General features: G+C 33.0%; 25 non-coding genes across 25 annotated transcripts; all 25 read right to left on the bottom strand.

Annotated features, from left to right (window-relative positions):
- Window positions 1–4,918: 4,918 nt before the first annotated feature.
- On the bottom strand, window positions 4,919–4,992 carry Trnai-aau (transfer RNA isoleucine (anticodon AAU)). Its single transcript has one exon. It is a non-coding gene; the product is annotated as a tRNA-Ile (tRNA).
- Window positions 4,993–5,670: 678 nt separating this feature from the next.
- Window positions 5,671–5,744, bottom strand: Trnai-aau (transfer RNA isoleucine (anticodon AAU)). Its single transcript has one exon. It is a non-coding gene; the product is annotated as a tRNA-Ile (tRNA).
- A 678-nt stretch (window positions 5,745–6,422) lies between these two features.
- Trnai-aau (transfer RNA isoleucine (anticodon AAU)) lies at window positions 6,423–6,496 on the bottom strand. The gene has a single exon. It is a non-coding gene; the product is annotated as a tRNA-Ile (tRNA).
- Window positions 6,497–7,174: 678 nt separating this feature from the next.
- On the bottom strand, window positions 7,175–7,248 carry Trnai-aau (transfer RNA isoleucine (anticodon AAU)). Its single transcript has one exon. It is a non-coding gene; the product is annotated as a tRNA-Ile (tRNA).
- Window positions 7,249–7,926: 678 nt separating this feature from the next.
- Trnai-aau (transfer RNA isoleucine (anticodon AAU)) lies at window positions 7,927–8,000 on the bottom strand. The gene has a single exon. It is a non-coding gene; the product is annotated as a tRNA-Ile (tRNA).
- A 678-nt stretch (window positions 8,001–8,678) lies between these two features.
- Trnai-aau (transfer RNA isoleucine (anticodon AAU)) lies at window positions 8,679–8,752 on the bottom strand. Its single transcript has one exon. It is a non-coding gene; the product is annotated as a tRNA-Ile (tRNA).
- A 678-nt stretch (window positions 8,753–9,430) lies between these two features.
- On the bottom strand, window positions 9,431–9,504 carry Trnai-aau (transfer RNA isoleucine (anticodon AAU)). Its single transcript has one exon. It is a non-coding gene; the product is annotated as a tRNA-Ile (tRNA).
- A 678-nt stretch (window positions 9,505–10,182) lies between these two features.
- On the bottom strand, window positions 10,183–10,256 carry Trnai-aau (transfer RNA isoleucine (anticodon AAU)). The gene has a single exon. It is a non-coding gene; the product is annotated as a tRNA-Ile (tRNA).
- Window positions 10,257–10,934: 678 nt separating this feature from the next.
- Trnai-aau (transfer RNA isoleucine (anticodon AAU)) lies at window positions 10,935–11,008 on the bottom strand. Its single transcript has one exon. It is a non-coding gene; the product is annotated as a tRNA-Ile (tRNA).
- A 678-nt stretch (window positions 11,009–11,686) lies between these two features.
- Window positions 11,687–11,760, bottom strand: Trnai-aau (transfer RNA isoleucine (anticodon AAU)). Its single transcript has one exon. It is a non-coding gene; the product is annotated as a tRNA-Ile (tRNA).
- A 678-nt stretch (window positions 11,761–12,438) lies between these two features.
- Trnai-aau (transfer RNA isoleucine (anticodon AAU)) lies at window positions 12,439–12,512 on the bottom strand. The gene has a single exon. It is a non-coding gene; the product is annotated as a tRNA-Ile (tRNA).
- A 678-nt stretch (window positions 12,513–13,190) lies between these two features.
- Trnai-aau (transfer RNA isoleucine (anticodon AAU)) lies at window positions 13,191–13,264 on the bottom strand. Its single transcript has one exon. It is a non-coding gene; the product is annotated as a tRNA-Ile (tRNA).
- Window positions 13,265–13,942: 678 nt separating this feature from the next.
- On the bottom strand, window positions 13,943–14,016 carry Trnai-aau (transfer RNA isoleucine (anticodon AAU)). Its single transcript has one exon. It is a non-coding gene; the product is annotated as a tRNA-Ile (tRNA).
- A 678-nt stretch (window positions 14,017–14,694) lies between these two features.
- Trnai-aau (transfer RNA isoleucine (anticodon AAU)) lies at window positions 14,695–14,768 on the bottom strand. The gene has a single exon. It is a non-coding gene; the product is annotated as a tRNA-Ile (tRNA).
- Window positions 14,769–15,446: 678 nt separating this feature from the next.
- Window positions 15,447–15,520, bottom strand: Trnai-aau (transfer RNA isoleucine (anticodon AAU)). Its single transcript has one exon. It is a non-coding gene; the product is annotated as a tRNA-Ile (tRNA).
- Window positions 15,521–16,198: 678 nt separating this feature from the next.
- On the bottom strand, window positions 16,199–16,272 carry Trnai-aau (transfer RNA isoleucine (anticodon AAU)). The gene has a single exon. It is a non-coding gene; the product is annotated as a tRNA-Ile (tRNA).
- Window positions 16,273–16,950: 678 nt separating this feature from the next.
- Window positions 16,951–17,024, bottom strand: Trnai-aau (transfer RNA isoleucine (anticodon AAU)). Its single transcript has one exon. It is a non-coding gene; the product is annotated as a tRNA-Ile (tRNA).
- Window positions 17,025–17,702: 678 nt separating this feature from the next.
- On the bottom strand, window positions 17,703–17,776 carry Trnai-aau (transfer RNA isoleucine (anticodon AAU)). Its single transcript has one exon. It is a non-coding gene; the product is annotated as a tRNA-Ile (tRNA).
- A 678-nt stretch (window positions 17,777–18,454) lies between these two features.
- Trnai-aau (transfer RNA isoleucine (anticodon AAU)) lies at window positions 18,455–18,528 on the bottom strand. The gene has a single exon. It is a non-coding gene; the product is annotated as a tRNA-Ile (tRNA).
- A 678-nt stretch (window positions 18,529–19,206) lies between these two features.
- Trnai-aau (transfer RNA isoleucine (anticodon AAU)) lies at window positions 19,207–19,280 on the bottom strand. The gene has a single exon. It is a non-coding gene; the product is annotated as a tRNA-Ile (tRNA).
- Window positions 19,281–19,958: 678 nt separating this feature from the next.
- Window positions 19,959–20,032, bottom strand: Trnai-aau (transfer RNA isoleucine (anticodon AAU)). The gene has a single exon. It is a non-coding gene; the product is annotated as a tRNA-Ile (tRNA).
- Window positions 20,033–20,710: 678 nt separating this feature from the next.
- On the bottom strand, window positions 20,711–20,784 carry Trnai-aau (transfer RNA isoleucine (anticodon AAU)). Its single transcript has one exon. It is a non-coding gene; the product is annotated as a tRNA-Ile (tRNA).
- Window positions 20,785–21,462: 678 nt separating this feature from the next.
- Trnai-aau (transfer RNA isoleucine (anticodon AAU)) lies at window positions 21,463–21,536 on the bottom strand. The gene has a single exon. It is a non-coding gene; the product is annotated as a tRNA-Ile (tRNA).
- Window positions 21,537–22,214: 678 nt separating this feature from the next.
- On the bottom strand, window positions 22,215–22,288 carry Trnai-aau (transfer RNA isoleucine (anticodon AAU)). The gene has a single exon. It is a non-coding gene; the product is annotated as a tRNA-Ile (tRNA).
- A 678-nt stretch (window positions 22,289–22,966) lies between these two features.
- Window positions 22,967–23,040, bottom strand: Trnai-aau (transfer RNA isoleucine (anticodon AAU)). Its single transcript has one exon. It is a non-coding gene; the product is annotated as a tRNA-Ile (tRNA).
- Between the last annotated feature and the right edge of the window lie 2,143 nt (window positions 23,041–25,183).

The raw sequence follows: 25,183 nt of genomic DNA, 5'->3' as shown, positions 1-25,183 counted from the left end.
TAAAATTTCTGACTTCTGTTTATTAATTTTAGATCCAGTAGCCTTACTGTATAAATCAAATTCTTTAAAAACTTCTGGTATAGATTCTTTATTACATAAAGATAATGTAGTGTCATCTGCATGCTGATAAATTAATCCCTCTTTTTCACAGTTAGGGACTTTTATACCTTTGATTTTGTCATTTTTAACAATTCTACAATGTAAAGGTTCAGCAGCAAGAACATATAACAATGCACTTATTGGACAACCTTGTCTAATACCATTTTCAATATGAAAATATTTAGTCAAAAAACCGTTACATTTTACAGCACTATTAATACCATAATAAAATATTTCAATCCATTTTACAAATCTATCACCAAATCCAAATTTTCTTAACATTTGTAACAAGTATTTATGACTCACTCTGTCAAATGCTTTTTCCTGATCTATTTTCATTATATACCCTTCAAGTTCATCTTTTTCAATAAGTTCTATAATATCTCTTACATTAGCAATATTATTTGAAATATCTCTACCAATAATACAACATGTTTGATCATTAGATACAATCTTAGGTAATACTACCTTAAATCTATTTGCCATTATCCTGGCTAATATTTTATAATCAACCTGTAGTAATGAAATAGGTCTATAATTTTTTAAAGACTTTTTATCACCTTTCTTTTTATATATAAGACTAATCACTCCACATTTCATAGATCTACCTAAAACACCTTCTTTTTCAATTACATTAAACAAATCAAATAATACATGTCTGAGTTCATTATAAAATTGACAGTAAAACTCAACTGTAAGTCCATCAGATCCTGGACTTTTATTTTTTGACATTTGATTTATTGCTTTACAAATTTCTTCGTGTGAAATATCAGAATCACAAAAGTTACAATCATTATCATCTATTTTTGTATCTACACTATCTAACAATTCTGACATTTTATCATTATCTGTATCTACACATGAGTACAATTCTTTATAAAATTTATATTGTAAATCTAAAATACCTTCAGTAGCATAAACTGATTCATTACTGTCATTTAGTAATTCTTTTATAGAATTATTCTCTTGTTTATATTTTTCCAGATTTAAAAAATACTTTGTATTTTTATCTGACTCAACAGCCCAAATAGCTTTTGATCTGAGTACTGCACCTCTACATTTTTCTAATTCATATGCTGACAATTCAAGTTTCAAACTTTCTAACTTAGCTACATCAATATCTACACCACAAGCAGCCTTTTCACATAAAATATTAATCTGCCTTTCTAATCTATAATAATCTCTTCTGTTTTCTTTTGCCATTTTAGAAGAAAAAATTTGGGAATATCTCTTTATTTTATATTTAAGATTATCCCACCAAATCATTAAATCTTTATTATACAATTCATTTTCTTTTTCATCAGATATAATTTCTTTTACTCTCCTTACATATTCTTCATTATATAATAATGTATTATTGAGGACCCACAATCCAGGACCTCTTTCAATATTACTACAGTTAAAATTCATAATTACAAATGAATGATCACTTAAACTAGTAGTATTATAATATACATTCTGAACATAAGAAGATAACTGTTTATTTACAAGGAAATAATCGATTCTGCTTTGTTGTAATTCTCCATTACAAATTCTTTTCCATGAAAATATTCTAGAACTTTTATTTCTAGTACGCCATACATCATACAAATTGTTATTTTCAATCAAGTCACTTATTCTTTTACATGGTTCATCTATAACATGATTGCTTTTACCACCTCTGTCTAACATAGACAGAGAAGTATTAAAATCCCCACCAATTATTAAGTTATTTAACTTTTCCGTATACTGTTTAACAAAGTTAAAAAAGATAACTCTTTCAACAATTACATTTGGAGCATACAATGAAATTACATTAAACAATTGTCCATCTTCTTCATATGTTATATGAATAAATCTGCCATCACAGTCTTTATATACACATTTTATCTTATTTTTAAGATAATTATTCACTAAAACAGCCACACCCCTTCTACCATGTGAACTGTTACTACAATATATATCACCTTCATATAAGTGTTTTACACTATTTACATAAGCATCATCCCAGAAAGTTTCTTGTAACAATACCATACTAAATTTTCTATCATGAATAATACTTATAAAATTCTCAAAATTGACTACATTCTTTAAACCATTACAATTAAAAGAACAAATAACCACCATTGCAAAAAGAAAAACAATCTTACATATGAACTTATCCATTTTATCTTTTTGTACTGTCAACCACATTTCTTACATTTTTACCACTCAAATTAGGAGCAACTTTGATACTAGATCTCCTTTCAAGTCTCCTCTGTTTTTTCTTAATTTTTCTGGCCATTTTGGCACTTATAAATTTACTTGTGGTGTCATTTTCACCATCAGAACAGACAAAAGACTCATTTGCATTTGCACCTTCCATGGTGACATCTTCGTCACCAAAGAAGGTGATTTCATCATCAGAGTAACACTGCTCAATTTCAATTTCATTTTCACTCTCCCCAGTGACAATATTGTCCCCAGGAGGAGCGTCATTAATGGCTATTTTTAACTTTTTGCCATCAGAAAAATCTTTGTCTGAATTGATGTTTTCATTACCATCTTTAAGATTATCTAGATTCAATATTTCATCCTCTGTTATCTCATTGTTACTTTCTGTATCACTGTCCATCTTTCTCTTTCTGTTTTCCTCCTGAAGGTGGCTTTCTTGTTTATTAAGCTGCACCACATTAACTTCTATCGGAACAGTTGTTATAGAATCAGCATCGCCAACAGATACAGTTTTCTCTGACCAAACATCAGAAATATCTTCGTCTTCATTTTCACCTGGTATCTTTATTATAATTTCCGGATCATTTTCGTTATTCTGTTTGTCGCAAGTACAACGATCGGGTTTTTCTCGGCATGTGTCACATGTACACACACATGGAAATTTACGACAGTCTTGACAAGGACAAACACACGGATCACTTTTACAAAAAGCGCAAGTACATATACATGGGTACTTTTCACATTTGAAGCAGGCGCATATACACTCTTTTTTCCCGCAAATGTTACATTTGCACATGCAAAAATAGAAACCACAGACATCACAGTTCTTCTTCTTTTTATGTGTCGGAGGTTGATCTCTTCTTGTATCGGAGCTACTTCCACACACGCATAACAACGGTAAATTATGACAATATGTACATTTAACAGCTTTACATTGTCTCTTTGAATGTCCATATTCGCCACACCCGTGGCAAATAAAGTACGGACACTGTTTACGCATATGCTCCGGTGACAAACACTCAGAGCAGACCTTCATCTGGTTGTTGTGTACAACACGAAAATATTTCGTATCTGAGCCAACTTTGAAAGGCATTGTCCATGGCAAAGCGAACATACCTTGTGGAAATTTGCATCTCATAAATCTAGTCCCGTCTGCTACTTGCGTTCCAGGTATTGCTCGTCTGTATATAGGAGAAACAATTTTAACCCCTTTTGATACTAATTTACTTCTTATATCTTCATCAGGAATAAACGATGGAAGTTTCATAATAGAAACAACGGTAATATCCGAATGTAACATACTGACTTGATATTCATTATTTGCAATATCAATTCCTTCTTGCACTAGATTGAAAGCAGTCTGCTTACTATCTAATGTTATATCATAAGACATGGCATCATTTTTGACAACAGCTAACACTGAGTTTAATCCAGTGATTGTTTCCACATCTTCGATTACTATTCTTTCACCAATAACATCAGTACGAATTCTTTCAATTCTCACGGTACAATCTCTCTGATACGACTTTTCATCAAGAACATAATTTTGCTTTTGATTATATCCATTCCCAGAACCACGACTACCATTTCTTTGAGATAGACTCGATTTTTTACTATTTTGCTCCATTCCGCCGGAAATTCCGAAAAATTACAAGCAAGCACAGCCCAAATTTGTAAACAAACACTCGAGTGCTCCAAAACGACCCCCTTTTCCACACGAATGAATCGCCGGATTAGGGGGAAATACAGTTTATAATCACTGTTTCTCTACTAAGAACAATATAGTTTTGTTAATAAATCATAAATAAATCCTTACTGTAATTATCGAATCATAATATCCCGTTGAAACACAGAATTATCCACCGGAGAAATTATGACACTTCCATCCTAGGGCTGTGCTCAATTCGCATCATAAGCACGACGCTCTAACCAACTGAGCTAACCGGCCGTTGAGATCACTTTGGGAAATTTTATGTACTTATATATGGGTATCATATTCTTACACATTTACATATATAGAGAGGATATCTAAACTTTATATATGTTCACATCATTTGTACTTTGCATCTTATTGTGTTTTTTGTCTTAAGTAGTGTTTGATTTTGTACTATTCTCCTTGTGAGTCTATTTAATGGAAATTATTTACATCTTATTCTTCTATTCTTATAGTTTTTTCGCGGCCTTTTCTCGTGTTAAGAATATAGTTTAGGCAGCTTTCTTTAATCAGGGGGCAAAGCCGAAGAATCTTCATAATATAAACTACAAAAAATAATGGCCAATGTGGGGATCGACGCTGTAACTAGCTGAGGTAACCGGCCGTTGAAAATTACACGGGAAATTTTGTATATCATATATAAATACATATCAGCATGAATGATTGTCATTCTCACAAGTCTAAATGATGATTTTTTTACTTCATTTTACCGAAACTATCAATTGTTTACATCTTTCTAACGGATTTTCCAGTTGGCAAGGTAAAAAGCGAGAAAATCGTGCAAAAGGCTAAAAATTTAAAGCTACCGCTTCTTTGTACCTTTTCTGACGTTGAGAGTATCTTTATAAGAAGAACTTTATTAATCTCGGACATTGCCGAAAATGTTTAATAATATAGACTATCAAAAATTCATGGCCAATGTGGGGATCGAACCCACGACATTCGCGTTATTAGCACGACACTCTAACCAACTGAGCTAACCGGCCGTTGAGATCACTTTGGGAAATTTTATGTACTTATATATGGGTATCATATTCTTACACATTTACATATATAGAGAGGATATCTAAACTTTATATATGTTCACATCATTTGTACTTTGCATCTTATTGTGTTTTTTGTCTTAAGTAGTGTTTGATTTTGTACTATTCTCCTTGTGAGTCTATTTAATGGAAATTATTTACATCTTATTCTTCTATTCTTATAGTTTTTTCCCGGCCTTTTCTCGTGTTAAGAATATAGTTTAGGCAGCTTTCTTTAATCAGGGGGCAAAGCCGAAGAATCTTCATAATATAAACTACAAAAAATAATGGCCAATGTGGGGATCGACGCTGTAACTAGCTGAGGTAACCGGCCGTTGAAAATTACACGGGAAATTTTGTATATCATATATAAATACATATCAGCATGAATGATTGTCATTCTCACAAGTCTAAATGATGATTTTTTTACTTCATTTTACCGAAACTATCAATTGTTTACATCTTTCTAACGGATTTTCCAGTTGGCAAGGTAAAAAGCGAGAAAATCGTGCAAAAGGCTAAAAATTTAAAGCTACCGCTTCTTTGTACCTTTTCTGACGTTGAGAGTATCTTTATAAGAAGAACTTTATTAATCTCGGACATTGCCGAAAATGTTTAATAATATAGACTATCAAAAATTCATGGCCAATGTGGGGATCGAACCCACGACATTCGCGTTATTAGCACGACGCTCTAACCAACTGAGCTAACCGGCCGTTGAGATCACTTTGGGAAATTTTATGTACTTATATATGGGTATCATATTCTTACACATTTACATATATAGAGAGGATATCTAAACTTTATATATGTTCACATCATTTGTACTTTGCATCTTATTGTGTTTTTTGTCTTAAGTAGTGTTTGATTTTGTACTATTCTCCTTGTGAGTCTATTTAATGGAAATTATTTACATCTTATTCTTCTATTCTTATAGTTTTTTCGCGGCCTTTTCTCGTGTTAAGAATATAGTTTAGGCAGCTTTCTTTAATCAGGGGGCAAAGCCGAAGAATCTTCATAATATAAACTACAAAAAATAATGGCCAATGTGGGGATCGACGCTGTAACTAGCTGAGGTAACCGGCCGTTGAAAATTACACGGGAAATTTTGTATATCATATATAAATACATATCAGCATGAATGATTGTCATTCTCACAAGTCTAAATGATGATTTTTTTACTTCATTTTACCGAAACTATCAATTGTTTACATCTTTCTAACGGATTTTCCAGTTGGCAAGGTAAAAAGCGAGAAAATCGTGCAAAAGGCTAAAAATTTAAAGCTACCGCTTCTTTGTACCTTTTCTGACGTTGAGAGTATCTTTATAAGAAGATCTTGATTAATCTCGGACATTGCCGAAAATGTTTAATAATATAGACTATCAAAAATTCATGGCCAATGTGGGGATCGAACCCACGACATTCGCGTTATTAGCACGACGCTCTAACCAACTGAGCTAACCGGCCGTTGAGATCACTTTGGGAAATTTTATGTACTTATATATGGGTATCATATTCTTACACATTTACATATATAGAGAGGATATCTAAACTTTATATATGTTCACATCATTTGTACTTTGCATCTTATTGTGTTTTTTGTCTTAAGTAGTGTTTGATTTTGTACTATTCTCCTTGTGAGTCTATTTAATGGAAATTATTTACATCTTATTCTTCTATTCTTATAGTTTTTTCCCGGCCTTTTCTCGTGTTAAGAATATAGTTTAGGCAGCTTTCTTTAATCAGGGGGCAAAGCCGAAGAATCTTCATAATATAAACTACAAAAAATAATGGCCAATGTGGGGATCGACGCTGTAACTAGCTGAGGTAACCGGCCGTTGAAAATTACACGGGAAATTTTGTATATCATATATAAATACATATCAGCATGAATGATTGTCATTCTCACAAGTCTAAATGATGATTTTTTTACTTCATTTTACCGAAACTATCAATTGTTTACATCTTTCTAACGGATTTTCCAGTTGGCAAGGTAAAAAGCGAGAAAATCGTGCAAAAGGCTAAAAATTTAAAGCTACCGCTTCTTTGTACCTTTTCTGACGTTGAGAGTATCTTTATAAGAAGAACTTTATTAATCTCGGACATTGCCGAAAATGTTTAATAATATAGACTATCAAAAATTCATGGCCAATGTGGGGATCGAACCCACGACATTCGCGTTATTAGCACGACGCTCTAACCAACTGAGCTAACCGGCCGTTGAGATCACTTTGGGAAATTTTATGTACTTATATATGGGTATCATATTCTTACACATTTACATATATAGAGAGGATATCTAAACTTTATATATGTTCACATCATTTGTACTTTGCATCTTATTGTGTTTTTTGTCTTAAGTAGTGTTTGATTTTGTACTATTCTCCTTGTGAGTCTATTTAATGGAAATTATTTACATCTTATTCTTCTATTCTTATAGTTTTTTCCCGGCCTTTTCTCGTGTTAAGAATATAGTTTAGGCAGCTTTCTTTAATCAGGGGGCAAAGCCGAAGAATCTTCATAATATAAACTACAAAAAATAATGGCCAATGTGGGGATCGACGCTGTAACTAGCTGAGGTAACCGGCCGTTGAAAATTACACGGGAAATTTTGTATATCATATATAAATACATATCAGCATGAATGATTGTCATTCTCACAAGTCTAAATGATGATTTTTTTACTTCATTTTACCGAAACTATCAATTGTTTACATCTTTCTAACGGATTTTCCAGTTGGCAAGGTAAAAAGCGAGAAAATCGTGCAAAAGGCTAAAAATTTAAAGCTACCGCTTCTTTGTACCTTTTCTGACGTTGAGAGTATCTTTATAAGAAGATCTTGATTAATCTCGGACATTGCCGAAAATGTTTAATAATATAGACTATCAAAAATTCATGGCCAATGTGGGGATCGAACCCACGACATTCGCGTTATTAGCACGACGCTCTAACCAACTGAGCTAACCGGCCGTTGAGATCACTTTGGGAAATTTTATGTACTTATATATGGGTATCATATTCTTACACATTTACATATATAGAGAGGATATCTAAACTTTATATATGTTCACATCATTTGTGCTTTGCATCTTATTGTGTTTTTTGTCTTAAGTAGTGTTTGATTTTGTACTATTCTCCTTGTGAGTCTATTTAATGGAAATTATTTACATCTTATTCTTCTATTCTTATAGTTTTTTCGCGGCCTTTTCTCGTGTTAAGAATATAGTTTAGGCAGCTTTCTTTAATCAGGGGGCAAAGCCGAAGAATCTTCATAATATAAACTACAAAAAATAATGGCCAATGTGGGGATCGACGCTGTAACTAGCTGAGGTAACCGGCCGTTGAAAATTACACGGGAAATTTTGTATATCATATATAAATACATATCAGCATGAATGATTGTCATTCTCACAAGTCTAAATGATGATTTTTTTACTTCATTTTACCGAAACTATCAATTGTTTACATCTTTCTAACGGATTTTCCAGTTGGCAAGGTAAAAAGCGAGAAAATCGTGCAAAAGGCTAAAAATTTAAAGCTACCGCTTCTTTGTACCTTTTCTGACGTTGAGAGTATCTTTATAAGAAGAACTTTATTAATCTCGGACATTGCCGAAAATGTTTAATAATATAGACTATCAAAAATTCATGGCCAATGTGGGGATCGAACCCACGACATTCGCGTTATTAGCACGACGCTCTAACCAACTGAGCTAACCGGCCGTTGAGATCACATTGGGAAATTTTATGTACTTAAATATGGGTATCATATTCTTACACATTTACATATATAGAGAGGATATCTAAACTTTATATATGTTCACATCATTTGTACTTTGCATCTTATTGTGTTTTTTGTCTTAAGTAGTGTTTGATTTTGTACTATTCTCCTTGTGAGTCTATTTAATGGAAATTATTTACATCTTATTCTTCTATTCTTATAGTTTTTTCGCGGCCTTTTCTCGTGTTAAGAATATAGTTTAGGCAGCTTTCTTTAATCAGGGGGCAAAGCCGAAGAATCTTCATAATATAAACTACAAAAAATAATGGCCAATGTGGGGATCGACGCTGTAACTAGCTGAGGTAACCGGCCGTTGAAAATTACACGGGAAATTTTGTATATCATATATAAATACATATCAGCATGAATGATTGTCATTCTCACAAGTCTAAATGATGATTTTTTTACTTCATTTTACCGAAACTATCAATTGTTTACATCTTTCTAACGGATTTTCCAGTTGGCAAGGTAAAAAGCGAGAAAATCGTGCAAAAGGCTAAAAATTTAAAGCTACCGCTTCTTTGTACCTTTTCTGACGTTGAGAGTATCTTTATAAGAAGAACTTTATTAATCTCGGACATTGCCGAAAATGTTTAATAATATAGACTATCAAAAATTCATGGCCAATGTGGGGATCGAACCCACGACATTCGCGTTATTAGCACGACGCTCTAACCAACTGAGCTAACCGGCCGTTGAGATCACTTTGGGAAATTTTATGTACTTATATATGGGTATCATATTCTTACACATTTACATATATAGAGAGGATATCTAAACTTTATATATGTTCACATCATTTGTACTTTGCATCTTATTGTGTTTTTTGTCTTAAGTAGTGTTTGATTTTGTACTATTCTCCTTGTGAGTCTATTTAATGGAAATTATTTACATCTTATTCTTCTATTCTTATAGTTTTTTCCCGGCCTTTTCTCGTGTTAAGAATATAGTTTAGGCAGCTTTCTTTAATCAGGGGGCAAAGCCGAAGAATCTTCATAATATAAACTACAAAAAATAATGGCCAATGTGGGGATCGACGCTGTAACTAGCTGAGGTAACCGGCCGTTGAAAATTACACGGGAAATTTTGTATATCATATATAAATACATATCAGCATGAATGATTGTCATTCTCACAAGTCTAAATGATGATTTTTTTACTTCATTTTACCGAAACTATCAATTGTTTACATCTTTCTAACGGATTTTCCAGTTGGCAAGGTAAAAAGCGAGAAGATCGTGCAAAAGGCTAAAAATTTAAAGCTACCGCTTCTTTGTACCTTTTCTGACGTTGAGAGTATCTTTATAAGAAGATCTTGATTAATCTCGGACATTGCCGAAAATGTTTAATAATATAGACTATCAAAAATTCATGGCCAATGTGGGGATCGAACCCACGACATTCGCGTTATTAGCACGACGCTCTAACCAACTGAGCTAACCGGCCGTTGAGATCACTTTGGGAAATTTTATGTACTTATATATGGGTATCATATTCTTACACATTTACATATATAGAGAGGATATCTAAACTTTATATATGTTCACATCATTTGTACTTTGCATCTTATTGTGTTTTTTGTCTTAAGTAGTGTTTGATTTTGTACTATTCTCCTTGTGAGTCTATTTAATGGAAATTATTTACATCTTATTCTTCTATTCTTATAGTTTTTTCCCGGCCTTTTCTCGTGTTAAGAATATAGTTTAGGCAGCTTTCTTTAATCAGGGGGCAAAGCCGAAGAATCTTCATAATATAAACTACAAAAAATAATGGCCAATGTGGGGATCGACGCTGTAACTAGCTGAGGTAACCGGCCGTTGAAAATTACACGGGAAATTTTGTATATCATATATAAATACATATCAGCATGAATGATTGTCATTCTCACAAGTCTAAATGATGATTTTTTTACTTCATTTTACCGAAACTATCAATTGTTTACATCTTTCTAACGGATTTTCCAGTTGGCAAGGTAAAAAGCGAGAAAATCGTGCAAAAGGCTAAAAATTTAAAGCTACCGCTTCTTTGTACCTTTTCTGACGTTGAGAGTATCTTTATAAGAAGAACTTTATTAATCTCGGACATTGCCGAAAATGTTTAATAATATAGACTATCAAAAATTCATGGCCAATGTGGGGATCGAACCCACGACATTCGCGTTATTAGCACGACGCTCTAACCAACTGAGCTAACCGGCCGTTGAGATCACTTTGGGAAATTTTATGTACTTATATATGGGTATCATATTCTTACACATTTACATATATAGAGAGGATATCTAAACTTTATATATGTTCACATCATTTGTACTTTGCATCTTATTGTGTTTTTTGTCTTAAGTAGTGTTTGATTTTGTACTATTCTCCTTGTGAGTCTATTTAATGGAAATTATTTACATCTTATTCTTCTATTCTTATAGTTTTTTCCCGGCCTTTTCTCGTGTTAAGAATATAGTTTAGGCAGCTTTCTTTAATCAGGGGGCAAAGCCGAAGAATCTTCATAATATAAACTACAAAAAATAATGGCCAATGTGGGGATCGACGCTGTAACTAGCTGAGGTAACCGGCCGTTGAAAATTACACGGGAAATTTTGTATATCATATATAAATACATATCAGCATGAATGATTGTCATTCTCACAAGTCTAAATGATGATTTTTTTACTTCATTTTACCGAAACTATCAATTGTTTACATCTTTCTAACGGATTTTCCAGTTGGCAAGGTAAAAAGCGAGAAGATCGTGCAAAAGGCTAAAAATTTAAAGCTACCGCTTCTTTGTACCTTTTCTGACGTTGAGAGTATCTTTATAAGAAGATCTTGATTAATCTCGGACATTGCCGAAAATGTTTAATAATATAGACTATCAAAAATTCATGGCCAATGTGGGGATCGAACCCACGACATTCGCGTTATTAGCACGACGCTCTAACCAACTGAGCTAACCGGCCGTTGAGATCACTTTGGGAAATTTTATGTACTTATATATGGGTATCATATTCTTACACATTTACATATATAGAGAGGATATCTAAACTTTATATATGTTCACATCATTTGTACTTTGCATCTTATTGTGTTTTTTGTCTTAAGTAGTGTTTGATTTTGTACTATTCTCCTTGTGAGTCTATTTAATGGAAATTATTTACATCTTATTCTTCTATTCTTATAGTTTTTTCCCGGCCTTTTCTCGTGTTAAGAATATAGTTTAGGCAGCTTTCTTTAATCAGGGGGCAAAGCCGAAGAATCTTCATAATATAAACTACAAAAAATAATGGCCAATGTGGGGATCGACGCTGTAACTAGCTGAGGTAACCGGCCGTTGAAAATTACACGGGAAATTTTGTATATCATATATAAATACATATCAGCATGAATGATTGTCATTCTCACAAGTCTAAATGATGATTTTTTTACTTCATTTTACCGAAACTATCAATTGTTTACATCTTTCTAACGGATTTTCCAGTTGGCAAGGTAAAAAGCGAGAAAATCGTGCAAAAGGCTAAAAATTTAAAGCTACCGCTTCTTTGTACCTTTTCTGACGTTGAGAGTATCTTTATAAGAAGAACTTTATTAATCTCGGACATTGCCGAAAATGTTTAATAATATAGACTATCAAAAATTCATGGCCAATGTGGGGATCGAACCCACGACATTCGCGTTATTAGCACGACGCTCTAACCAACTGAGCTAACCGGCCGTTGAGATCACTTTGGGAAATTTTATGTACTTATATATGGGTATCATATTCTTACACATTTACATATATAGAGAGGATATCTAAACTTTATATATGTTCACATCATTTGTACTTTGCATCTTATTGTGTTTTTTGTCTTAAGTAGTGTTTGATTTTGTACTATTCTCCTTGTGAGTCTATTTAATGGAAATTATTTACATCTTATTCTTCTATTCTTATAGTTTTTTCGCGGCCTTTTCTCGTGTTAAGAATATAGTTTAGGCAGCTTTCTTTAATCAGGGGGCAAAGCCGAAGAATCTTCATAATATAAACTACAAAAAATAATGGCCAATGTGGGGATCGACGCTGTAACTAGCTGAGGTAACCGGCCGTTGAAAATTACACGGGAAATTTTGTATATCATATATAAATACATATCAGCATGAATGATTGTCATTCTCACAAGTCTAAATGATGATTTTTTTACTTCATTTTACCGAAACTATCAATTGTTTACATCTTTCTAACGGATTTTCCAGTTGGCAAGGTAAAAAGCGAGAAAATCGTGCAAAAGGCTAAAAATTTAAAGCTACCGCTTCTTTGTACCTTTTCTGACGTTGAGAGTATCTTTATAAGAAGAACTTTATTAATCTCGGACATTGCCGAAAATGTTTAATAATATAGACTATCAAAAATTCATGGCCAATGTGGGGATCGAACCCACGACATTCGCGTTATTAGCACGACGCTCTAACCAACTGAGCTAACCGGCCGTTGAGATCACTTTGGGAAATTTTATGTACTTATATATGGGTATCATATTCTTACACATTTACATATATAGAGAGGATATCTAAACTTTATATATGTTCACATCATTTGTACTTTGCATCTTATTGTGTTTTTTGTCTTAAGTAGTGTTTGATTTTGTACTATTCTCCTTGTGAGTCTATTTAATGGAAATTATTTACATCTTATTCTTCTATTCTTATAGTTTTTTCCCGGCCTTTTCTCGTGTTAAGAATATAGTTTAGGCAGCTTTCTTTAATCAGGGGGCAAAGCCGAAGAATCTTCATAATATAAACTACAAAAAATAATGGCCAATGTGGGGATCGACGCTGTAACTAGCTGAGGTAACCGGCCGTTGAAAATTACACGGGAAATTTTGTATATCATATATAAATACATATCAGCATGAATGATTGTCATTCTCACAAGTCTAAATGATGATTTTTTTACTTCATTTTACCGAAACTATCAATTGTTTACATCTTTCTAACGGATTTTCCAGTTGGCAAGGTAAAAAGCGAGAAAATCGTGCAAAAGGCTAAAAATTTAAAGCTACCGCTTCTTTGTACCTTTTCTGACGTTGAGAGTATCTTTATAAGAAGAACTTTATTAATCTCGGACATTGCCGAAAATGTTTAATAATATAGACTATCAAAAATTCATGGCCAATGTGGGGATCGAACCCACGACATTCGCGTTATTAGCACGACGCTCTAACCAACTGAGCTAACCGGCCGTTGAGATCACTTTGGGAAATTTTATGTACTTATATATGGGTATCATATTCTTACACATTTACATATATAGAGAGGATATCTAAACTTTATATATGTTCACATCATTTGTACTTTGCATCTTATTGTGTTTTTTGTCTTAAGTAGTGTTTGATTTTGTACTATTCTCCTTGTGAGTCTATTTAATGGAAATTATTTACATCTTATTCTTCTATTCTTATAGTTTTTTCCCGGCCTTTTCTCGTGTTAAGAATATAGTTTAGGCAGCTTTCTTTAATCAGGGGGCAAAGCCGAAGAATCTTCATAATATAAACTACAAAAAATAATGGCCAATGTGGGGATCGACGCTGTAACTAGCTGAGGTAACCGGCCGTTGAAAATTACACGGGAAATTTTGTATATCATATATAAATACATATCAGCATGAATGATTGTCATTCTCACAAGTCTAAATGATGATTTTTTTACTTCATTTTACCGAAACTATCAATTGTTTACATCTTTCTAACGGATTTTCCAGTTGGCAAGGTAAAAAGCGAGAAAATCGTGCAAAAGGCTAAAAATTTAAAGCTACCGCTTCTTTGTACCTTTTCTGACGTTGAGAGTATCTTTATAAGAAGAACTTTATTAATCTCGGACATTGCCGAAAATGTTTAATAATATAGACTATCAAAAATTCATGGCCAATGTGGGGATCGAACCCACGACATTCGCGTTATTAGCACGACGCTCTAACCAACTGAGCTAACCGGCCGTTGAGATCACTTTGGGAAATTTTATGTACTTATATATGGGTATCATATTCTTACACATTTACATATATAGAGAGGATATCTAAACTTTATATATGTTCACATCATTTGTACTTTGCATCTTATTGTGTTTTTTGTCTTAAGTAGTGTTTGATTTTGTACTATTCTCCTTGTGAGTCTATTTAATGGAAATTATTTACATCTTATTCTTCTATTCTTATAGTTTTTTCCCGGCCTTTTCTCGTGTTAAGAATATAGTTTAGGCAGCTTTCTTTAATCAGGGGGCAAAGCCGAAGAATCTTCATAATATAAACTACAAAAAATAATGGCCAATGTGGGGATCGACGCTGTAACTAGCTGAGGTAACCGGCCGTTGAAAATTACACGGGAAATTTTGTATATCATATATAAATACATATCAGCATGAATGATTGTCATTCTCACAAGTCTAAATGATGATTTTTTTACTTCATTTTACCGAAACTATCAATTGTTTACATCTTTCTAACGGATTTTCCAGTTGGCAAGGTAAAAAGCGAGAAAATCGTGCAAAAGGCTAAAAATTTAAAGCTACCGCTTCTTTGTACCTTTTCTGACGTTGAGAGTATCTTTATAAGAAGAACTTTATTAATCTCGGACATTGCCGAAAATGTTTAATAATATAGACTATCAAAAATTCATGGCCAATGTGGGGATCGAACCCACGACATTCGCGTTATTAGCACGACGCTCTAACCAACTGAGCTAACCGGCCGTTGAGATCACTTTGGGAAATTTTATGTACTTATATATGGGTATCATATTCTTACACATTTACATATATAGAGAGGATATCTAAACTTTATATATGTTCACATCATTTGTACTTTGCATCTTATTGTGTTTTTTGTCTTAAGTAGTGTTTGATTTTGTACTATTCTCCTTGTGAGTCTATTTAATGGAAATTATTTACATCTTATTCTTCTATTCTTATAGTTTTTTCCCGGCCTTTTCTCGTGTTAAGAATATAGTTTAGGCAGCTTTCTTTAATCAGGGGGCAAAGCCGAAGAATCTTCATAATATAAACTACAAAAAATAATGGCCAATGTGGGGATCGACGCTGTAACTAGCTGAGGTAACCGGCCGTTGAAAATTACACGGGAAATTTTGTATATCATATATAAATACATATCAGCATGAATGATTGTCATTCTCACAAGTCTAAATGATGATTTTTTTACTTCATTTTACCGAAACTATCAATTGTTTACATCTTTCTAACGGATTTTCCAGTTGGCAAGGTAAAAAGCGAGAAAATCGTGCAAAAGGCTAAAAATTTAAAGCTACCGCTTCTTTGTACCTTTTCTGACGTTGAGAGTATCTTTATAAGAAGAACTTTATTAATCTCGGACATTGCCGAAAATGTTTAATAATATAGACTATCAAAAATTCATGGCCAATGTGGGGATCGAACCCACGACATTCGCGTTATTAGCACGACGCTCTAACCAACTGAGCTAACCGGCCGTTGAGATCACTTTGGGAAATTTTATGTACTTATATATGGGTATCATATTCTTACACATTTACATATATAGAGAGGATATCTAAACTTTATATATGTTCACATCATTTGTACTTTGCATCTTATTGTGTTTTTTGTCTTAAGTAGTGTTTGATTTTGTACTATTCTCCTTGTGAGTCTATTTAATGGAAATTATTTACATCTTATTCTTCTATTCTTATAGTTTTTTCCCGGCCTTTTCTCGTGTTAAGAATATAGTTTAGGCAGCTTTCTTTAATCAGGGGGCAAAGCCGAAGAATCTTCATAATATAAACTACAAAAAATAATGGCCAATGTGGGGATCGACGCTGTAACTAGCTGAGGTAACCGGCCGTTGAAAATTACACGGGAAATTTTGTATATCATATATAAATACATATCAGCATGAATGATTGTCATTCTCACAAGTCTAAATGATGATTTTTTTACTTCATTTTACCGAAACTATCAATTGTTTACATCTTTCTAACGGATTTTCCAGTTGGCAAGGTAAAAAGCGAGAAAATCGTGCAAAAGGCTAAAAATTTAAAGCTACCGCTTCTTTGTACCTTTTCTGACGTTGAGAGTATCTTTATAAGAAGAACTTTATTAATCTCGGACATTGCCGAAAATGTTTAATAATATAGACTATCAAAAATTCATGGCCAATGTGGGGATCGAACCCACGACATTCGCGTTATTAGCACGACGCTCTAACCAACTGAGCTAACCGGCCGTTGAGATCACTTTGGGAAATTTTATGTACTTATATATGGGTATCATATTCTTACACATTTACATATATAGAGAGGATATCTAAACTTTATATATGTTCACATCATTTGTACTTTGCATCTTATTGTGTTTTTTGTCTTAAGTAGTGTTTGATTTTGTACTATTCTCCTTGTGAGTCTATTTAATGGAAATTATTTACATCTTATTCTTCTATTCTTATAGTTTTTTCCCGGCCTTTTCTCGTGTTAAGAATATAGTTTAGGCAGCTTTCTTTAATCAGGGGGCAAAGCCGAAGAATCTTCATAATATAAACTACAAAAAATAATGGCCAATGTGGGGATCGACGCTGTAACTAGCTGAGGTAACCGGCCGTTGAAAATTACACGGGAAATTTTGTATATCATATATAAATACATATCAGCATGAATGATTGTCATTCTCACAAGTCTAAATGATGATTTTTTTAATTCATTTTACCGAAACTATCAATTGTTTACATCTTTCTAACGGATTTTCCAGTTGGCAAGGTAAAAAGCGAGAAAATCGTGCAAAAGGCTAAAAATTTAAAGCTACCGCTTCTTTGTACCTTTTCTGACGTTGAGAGTATCTTTATAAGAAGAACTTTATTAATCTCGGACATTGCCGAAAATGTTTAATAATATAGACTATCAAAAATTCATGGCCAATGTGGGGATCGAACCCACGACATTCGCGTTATTAGCACGACGCTCTAACCAACTGAGCTAACCGGCCGTTGAGATCACTTTGGGAAATTTTATGTACTTATATATGGGTATCATATTCTTACACATTTACATATATAGAGAGGATATCTAAACTTTATATATGTTCACATCATTTGTACTTTGCATCTTATTGTGTTTTTTGTCTTAAGTAGTGTTTGATTTTGTACTATTCTCCTTGTGAGTCTATTTAATGGAAATTATTTACATCTTATTCTTCTATTCTTATAGTTTTTTCCCGGCCTTTTCTCGTGTTAAGAATATAGTTTAGGCAGCTTTCTTTAATCAGGGGGCAAAGCCGAAGAATCTTCATAATATAAACTACAAAAAATAATGGCCAATGTGGGGATCGACGCTGTAACTAGCTGAGGTAACCGGCCGTTGAAAATTACACGGGAAATTTTGTATATCATATATAAATACATATCAGCATGAATGATTGTCATTCTCACAAGTCTAAATGATGATTTTTTTACTTCATTTTACCGAAACTATCAATTGTTTACATCTTTCTAACGGATTTTCCAGTTGGCAAGGTAAAAAGCGAGAAAATCGTGCAAAAGGCTAAAAATTTAAAGCTACCGCTTCTTTGTACCTTTTCTGACGTTGAGAGTATCTTTATAAGAAGAACTTTATTAATCTCGGACATTGCCGAAAATGTTTAATAATATAGACTATCAAAAATTCATGGCCAATGTGGGGATCGAACCCACGACATTCGCGTTATTAGCACGACGCTCTAACCAACTGAGCTAACCGGCCGTTGAGATCACTTTGGGAAATTTTATGTACTTATATATGGGTATCATATTCTTACACATTTACATATATAGAGAGGATATCTAAACTTTATATATGTTCACATCATTTGTACTTTGCATCTTATTGTGTTTTTTGTCTTAAGTAGTGTTTGATTTTGTACTATTCTCCTTGTGAGTCTATTTAATGGAAATTATTTACATCTTATTCTTCTATTCTTATAGTTTTTTCCCGGCCTTTTCTCGTGTTAAGAATATAGTTTAGGCAGCTTTCTTTAATCAGGGGGCAAAGCCGAAGAATCTTCATAATATAAACTACAAAAAATAATGGCCAATGTGGGGATCGACGCTGTAACTAGCTGAGGTAACCGGCCGTTGAAAATTACACGGGAAATTTTGTATATCATATATAAATACATATCAGCATGAATGATTGTCATTCTCACAAGTCTAAATGATGATTTTTTTACTTCATTTTACCGAAACTATCAATTGTTTACATCTTTCTAACGGATTTTCCAGTTGGCAAGGTAAAAAGCGAGAAAATCGTGCAAAAGGCTAAAAATTTAAAGCTACCGCTTCTTTGTACCTTTTCTGACGTTGAGAGTATCTTTATAAGAAGAACTTTATTAATCTCGGACATTGCCGAAAATGTTTAATAATATAGACTATCAAAAATTCATGGCCAATGTGGGGATCGAACCCACGACATTCGCGTTATTAGCACGACGCTCTAACCAACTGAGCTAACCGGCCGTTGAGATCACTTTGGGAAATTTTATGTACTTATATATGGGTATCATATTCTTACACATTTACATATATAGAGAGGATATCTAAACTTTATATATGTTCACATCATTTGTACTTTGCATCTTATTGTGTTTTTTGTCTTAAGTAGTGTTTGATTTTGTACTATTCTCCTTGTGAGTCTATTTAATGGAAATTATTTACATCTTATTCTTCTATTCTTATAGTTTTTTCCCGGCCTTTTCTCGTGTTAAGAATATAGTTTAGGCAGCTTTCTTTAATCAGGGGGCAAAGCCGAAGAATCTTCATAATATAAACTACAAAAAATAATGGCCAATGTGGGGATCGACGCTGTAACTAGCTGAGGTAACCGGCCGTTGAAAATTACACGGGAAATTTTGTATATCATATATAAATACATATCAGCATGAATGATTGTCATTCTCACAAGTCTAAATGATGATTTTTTTAATTCATTTTACCGAAACTATCAATTGTTTACATCTTTCTAACGGATTTTCCAGTTGGCAAGGTAAAAAGCGAGAAAATCGTGCAAAAGGCTAAAAATTTAAAGCTACCGCTTCTTTGTACCTTTTCTGACGTTGAGAGTATCTTTATAAGAAGAACTTTATTAATCTCGGACATTGCCGAAAATGTTTAATAATATAGACTATCAAAAATTCATGGCCAATGTGGGGATCGAACCCACGACATTCGCGTTATTAGCACGACGCTCTAACCAACTGAGCTAACCGGCCGTTGAGATCACTTTGGGAAATTTTATGTACTTATATATGGGTATCATATTCTTACACATTTACATATATAGAGAGGATATCTAAACTTTATATATGTTCACATCATTTGTACTTTGCATCTTATTGTGTTTTTTGTCTTAAGTAGTGTTTGATTTTGTACTATTCTCCTTGTGAGTCTATTTAATGGAAATTATTTACATCTTATTCTTCTATTCTTATAGTTTTTTCCCGGCCTTTTCTCGTGTTAAGAATATAGTTTAGGCAGCTTTCTTTAATCAGGGGGCAAAGCCGAAGAATCTTCATAATATAAACTACAAAAAATAATGGCCAATGTGGGGATCGACGCTGTAACTAGCTGAGGTAACCGGCCGTTGAAAATTACACGGGAAATTTTGTATATCATATATAAATACATATCAGCATGAATGATTGTCATTCTCACAAGTCTAAATGATGATTTTTTTACTTCATTTTACCGAAACTATCAATTGTTTACATCTTTCTAACGGATTTTCCAGTTGGCAAGGTAAAAAGCGAGAAAATCGTGCAAAAGGCTAAAAATTTAAAGCTACCGCTTCTTTGTACCTTTTCTGACGTTGAGAGTATCTTTATAAGAAGAACTTTATTAATCTCGGACATTGCCGAAAATGTTTAATAATATAGACTATCAAAAATTCATGGCCAATGTGGGGATCGAACCCACGACATTCGCGTTATTAGCACGACGCTCTAACCAACTGAGCTAACCGGCCGTTGAGATCACTTTGGGAAATTTTATGTACTTATATATGGGTTTCATATTCTTACACATTTACATATATAGAGAGGATATCTAAACTTTATATATGTTCACATCATTTGTACTTTGCATCTTATTGTGTTTTTTGTCTTAAGTAGTGTTTGATTTTGTACTATTCTCCTTGTGAGTCTATTTAATGGAAATTATTTACATCTTATTCTTCTATTCTTATAGTTTTTTCCCGGCCTTTTCTCGTGTTAAGAATATAGTTTAGGCAGCTTTCTTTAATCAGGGGGAAAAGCCGAAGAATCTTCATAATATAAACTACAAAAAATAATGGCCAATGTGGGGATCGACGCTGTAACTAGCTGAGGTAACCGGCCGTTGAAAATTACACGGGAAATTTTGTATATCATATATAAATACATATCAGCATGAATGATTGTCATTCTCACAAGTCTAAATGATGATTTTTTTACTTCATTTTACCGAAACTATCAATTGTTTACATCTTTCTAACGGATTTTCCAGTTGGCAAGGTAAAAAGCGAGAAAATCGTGCAAAAGGCTAAAAATTTAAAGCTACCGCTTCTTTGTACCTTTTCTGACGTTGAGAGTATCTTTATAAGAAGAACTTTATTAATCTCGGACATTGCCGAAAATGTTTAATAATATAGACTATCAAAAATTCATGGCCAATGTGGGGATCGAACCCACGACATTCGCGTTATTAGCACGACGCTCTAACCAACTGAGCTAACCGGCCGTTGAGATCACTTTGGGAAATTTTATGTACTTATATATGGGTATCATATTCTTACACATTTACATATATAGAGAGGATATCTAAACTTTATATATGTTCACATCATTTGTACTTTGCATCTTATTGTGTTTTTTGTCTTAAGTAGTGTTTGATTTTGTACTATTCTCCTTGTGAGTCTATTTAATGGAAATTATTTACATCTTATTCTTCTATTCTTATAGTTTTTTCCCGGCCTTTTCTCGTGTTAAGAATATAGTTTAGGCAGCTTTCTTTAATCAGGGGGCAAAGCCGAAGAATCTTCATAATATAAACTACAAAAAATAATGGCCAATGTGGGGATCGACGCTGTAACTAGCTGAGGTAACCGGCCGTTGAAAATTACACGGGAAATTTTGTATATCATATATAAATACATATCAGCATGAATGATTGTCATTCTCACAAGTCTAAATGATGATTTTTTTACTTCATTTTACCGAAACTATCAATTGTTTACATCTTTCTAACGGATTTTCCAGTTGGCAAGGTAAAAAGCGAGAAAATCGTGCAAAAGGCTAAAAATTTAAAGCTACCGCTTCTTTGTACCTTTTCTGACGTTGAGAGTATCTTTATAAGAAGAACTTTATTAATCTCGGACATTGCCGAAAATGTTTAATAATATAGACTATCAAAAATTCATGGCCAATGTGGGGATCGAACCCACGACATTCGCGTTATTAGCACGACGCTCTAACCAACTGAGCTAACCGGCCGTTGAGATCACTTTGGGAAATTTTATGTACTTATATATGGGTATCATATTCTTACACATTTACATATATAGAGAGGATATCTAAACTTTATATATGTTCACATCATTTGTACTTTGCATCTTATTGTGTTTTTTGTCTTAAGTAGTGTTTGATTTTGTACTATTCTCCTTGTGAGTCTATTTAATGGAAATTATTTACATCTTATTCTTCTATTCTTATAGTTTTTTCCCGGCCTTTTCTCGTGTTAAGAATATAGTTTAGGCAGCTTTCTTTAATCAGGGGGCAAAGCCGAAGAATCTTCATAATATAAACTACAAAAAATAATGGCCAATGTGGGGATCGACGCTGTAACTAGCTGAGGTAACCGGCCGTTGAAAATTACACGGGAAATTTTGTATATCATATATAAATACATATCAGCATGAATGATTGTCATTCTCACAAGTCTAAATGATGATTTTTTTACTTCATTTTACCGAAACTATCAATTGTTTACATCTTTCTAACGGATTTTCCAGTTGGCAAGGTAAAAAGCGAGAAAATCGTGCAAAAGGCTAAAAATTTAAAGCTACCGCTTCTTTGTACCTTTTTTGACGTTGAGAGTATCTTTATAAGAAGAACTTTATTAATCTCGGACATTGCCGAAAATGTTTAATAATATAGACTATCAAAAATTCATGGCCAATGTGGGGATCGAACCCACGACATTCGCGTTATTAGCACGACGCTCTAACCAACTGAGCTAACCGGCCGTTGAGATCACTTTGGGAAATTTTATGTACTTATATATGGGTATCATATTCTTACACATTTACATATATAGAGAGGATATCTAAACTTTATATATGTTCACATCATTTGTACTTTGCATCTTATTGTGTTTTTTGTCTTAAGTAGTGTTTGATTTTGTACTATTCTCCTTGTGAGTCTATTTAATGGAAATTATTTACATCTTATTCTTCTATTCTTATAGTTTTTTCCCGGCCTTTTCTCGTGTTAAGAATATAGTTTAGGCAGCTTTCTTTAATCAGGGGGCAAAGCCGAAGAATCTTCATAATATAAACTACAAAAAATAATGGCCAATGTGGGGATCGACGCTGTAACTAGCTGAGGTAACCGGCCGTTGAAAATTACACGGGAAATTTTGTATATCATATATAAATACATATCAGCATGAATGATTGTCATTCTCACAAGTCTAAATGATGATTTTTTTACTTCATTTTACCGAAACTATCAATTGTTTACATCTTTCTAACGGATTTTCCAGTTGGCAAGGTAAAAAGCGAGAAAATCGTGCAAAAGGCTAAAAATTTAAAGCTACCGCTTCTTTGTACCTTTTCTGACGTTGAGAGTATCTTTATAAGAAGAACTTTATTAATCTCGAACATTGCCGAAAATGTTTAATAATATAGACTATCAAAAATTCATGGCCAATGTGGGGATCGAACCCACGACATTCGCGTTATTAGCACGACGCTCTTTTTTTTTTTTTTTTTTTTTTTTTTTTTTATCATTAATAAAATTTTTATTACATATTTACATACTGTCACCATGAGACATTCCTCATTGGTGAGAAGTTTTCTATATACAGAGTTGTTAGTAGTTAACCTCCTACATTAGTAAAAAATAAAATACATCTAGATGAGACACGTTAAAAACTTTAAAAATAGTATAGCATATTAGTCCCAATTAATTTTATAGTGATTCATTCATCAAAAGGGTATATGAATTGAACAGGACAGATTCAATATAAGTTATATATAGAAAGCGAGACAACTCTAAAATATTTTCAAAAGTCGAACACACCTAAATGCGATCGATAATTTTACATTGGAATGTGATCTTTTGTTCTAACAACCAATCAAATTGAAGTAACTGTCTAGACAAACAAAACTATGTTGTCATTTTTAATATCCAATAAAGTGTTATTGTGTAAAAAATACTTATAGAATAATTGTCTTTGTTGTGTCATTTTATAATACGTGTATGCGTATTCAATGTATCTTTTAATTGTGTACTTGAATAAACGAAGTGCATCTATGTCTTTGTCATGAAAAACTTTTAAATTCCGTGATTTGAATATGCAAAGTCGGGCTACACTAAGGAAAAAATTTAAAAAATAAGTATTAATAACTTGTGAACGTTTCAAAAACCCAAGTAAAAATAACTGTTCATAATCAATAGAATTAACCATATCAGGCGGGTAATTGATAAAAATGTTGTGTAATATGTCTTTCAGGTAATCATGAAGTGGTTTGAACTTTTGACAAAGTACAAACATGTGACTAAGATTTTCTATACCCTGGCCGCACGTTTTGCATGTGCTAGTATCTGCCTGACCTATTCTGACCAACTTTTCGAGTGTAAAAATAGCTCTATGGACAATCCTATAGTTTAAGCAATGACAATCAGGAGGTAAACAACACTGATTGACAACCAAATAAAGATTTTTGAAATTGAGAGACGGATATAGCTCCGCCCAATGCTTTTCAGCAGAGGGCGTTTCAAAAAATTTTGTCAAAAGAAGGCTGTAAAATAATTTCGTCACAGCACTTCTAATGTGAATTTCTCTATCGTTATCTAAACAAATTTTAACAATCGGAGTAATCTCAACATTTAGAGGATTTTCGGATTTTAATAGTTCTTTCCACTCGTCAGGAATACATCGAATGATTTTTTCAAAAGCTGTTTTTATTTGTTCTGTTTTTTCATCAGGAAATTTTTGTTTTATTATTTCATCTATTGAATTCGATGTGAAGAAACCCGGCATAAATTCATAGCAAATGTCTTTTATTCGTATCAAGCCTGTTTGAATGAATTTTTCAAACAGAAGCATTTTACCGTTGCATGTTATGTTTGGATTACAAAACAGTGGATTATTATATACATGTT

The sequence above is a fragment of the Mytilus californianus genome, unplaced genomic scaffold (assembly GCF_021869535.1).
Source record: "Mytilus californianus isolate M0D057914Y unplaced genomic scaffold, xbMytCali1.0.p SCAF_5, whole genome shotgun sequence".
In the NCBI taxonomy this organism is placed as follows: domain Eukaryota; kingdom Metazoa; phylum Mollusca; class Bivalvia; order Mytilida; family Mytilidae; genus Mytilus; species Mytilus californianus.
The sequence above is the reverse complement of the archived record's forward strand: the minus strand, read 5'-3'. Positions and strand labels throughout refer to the sequence as shown.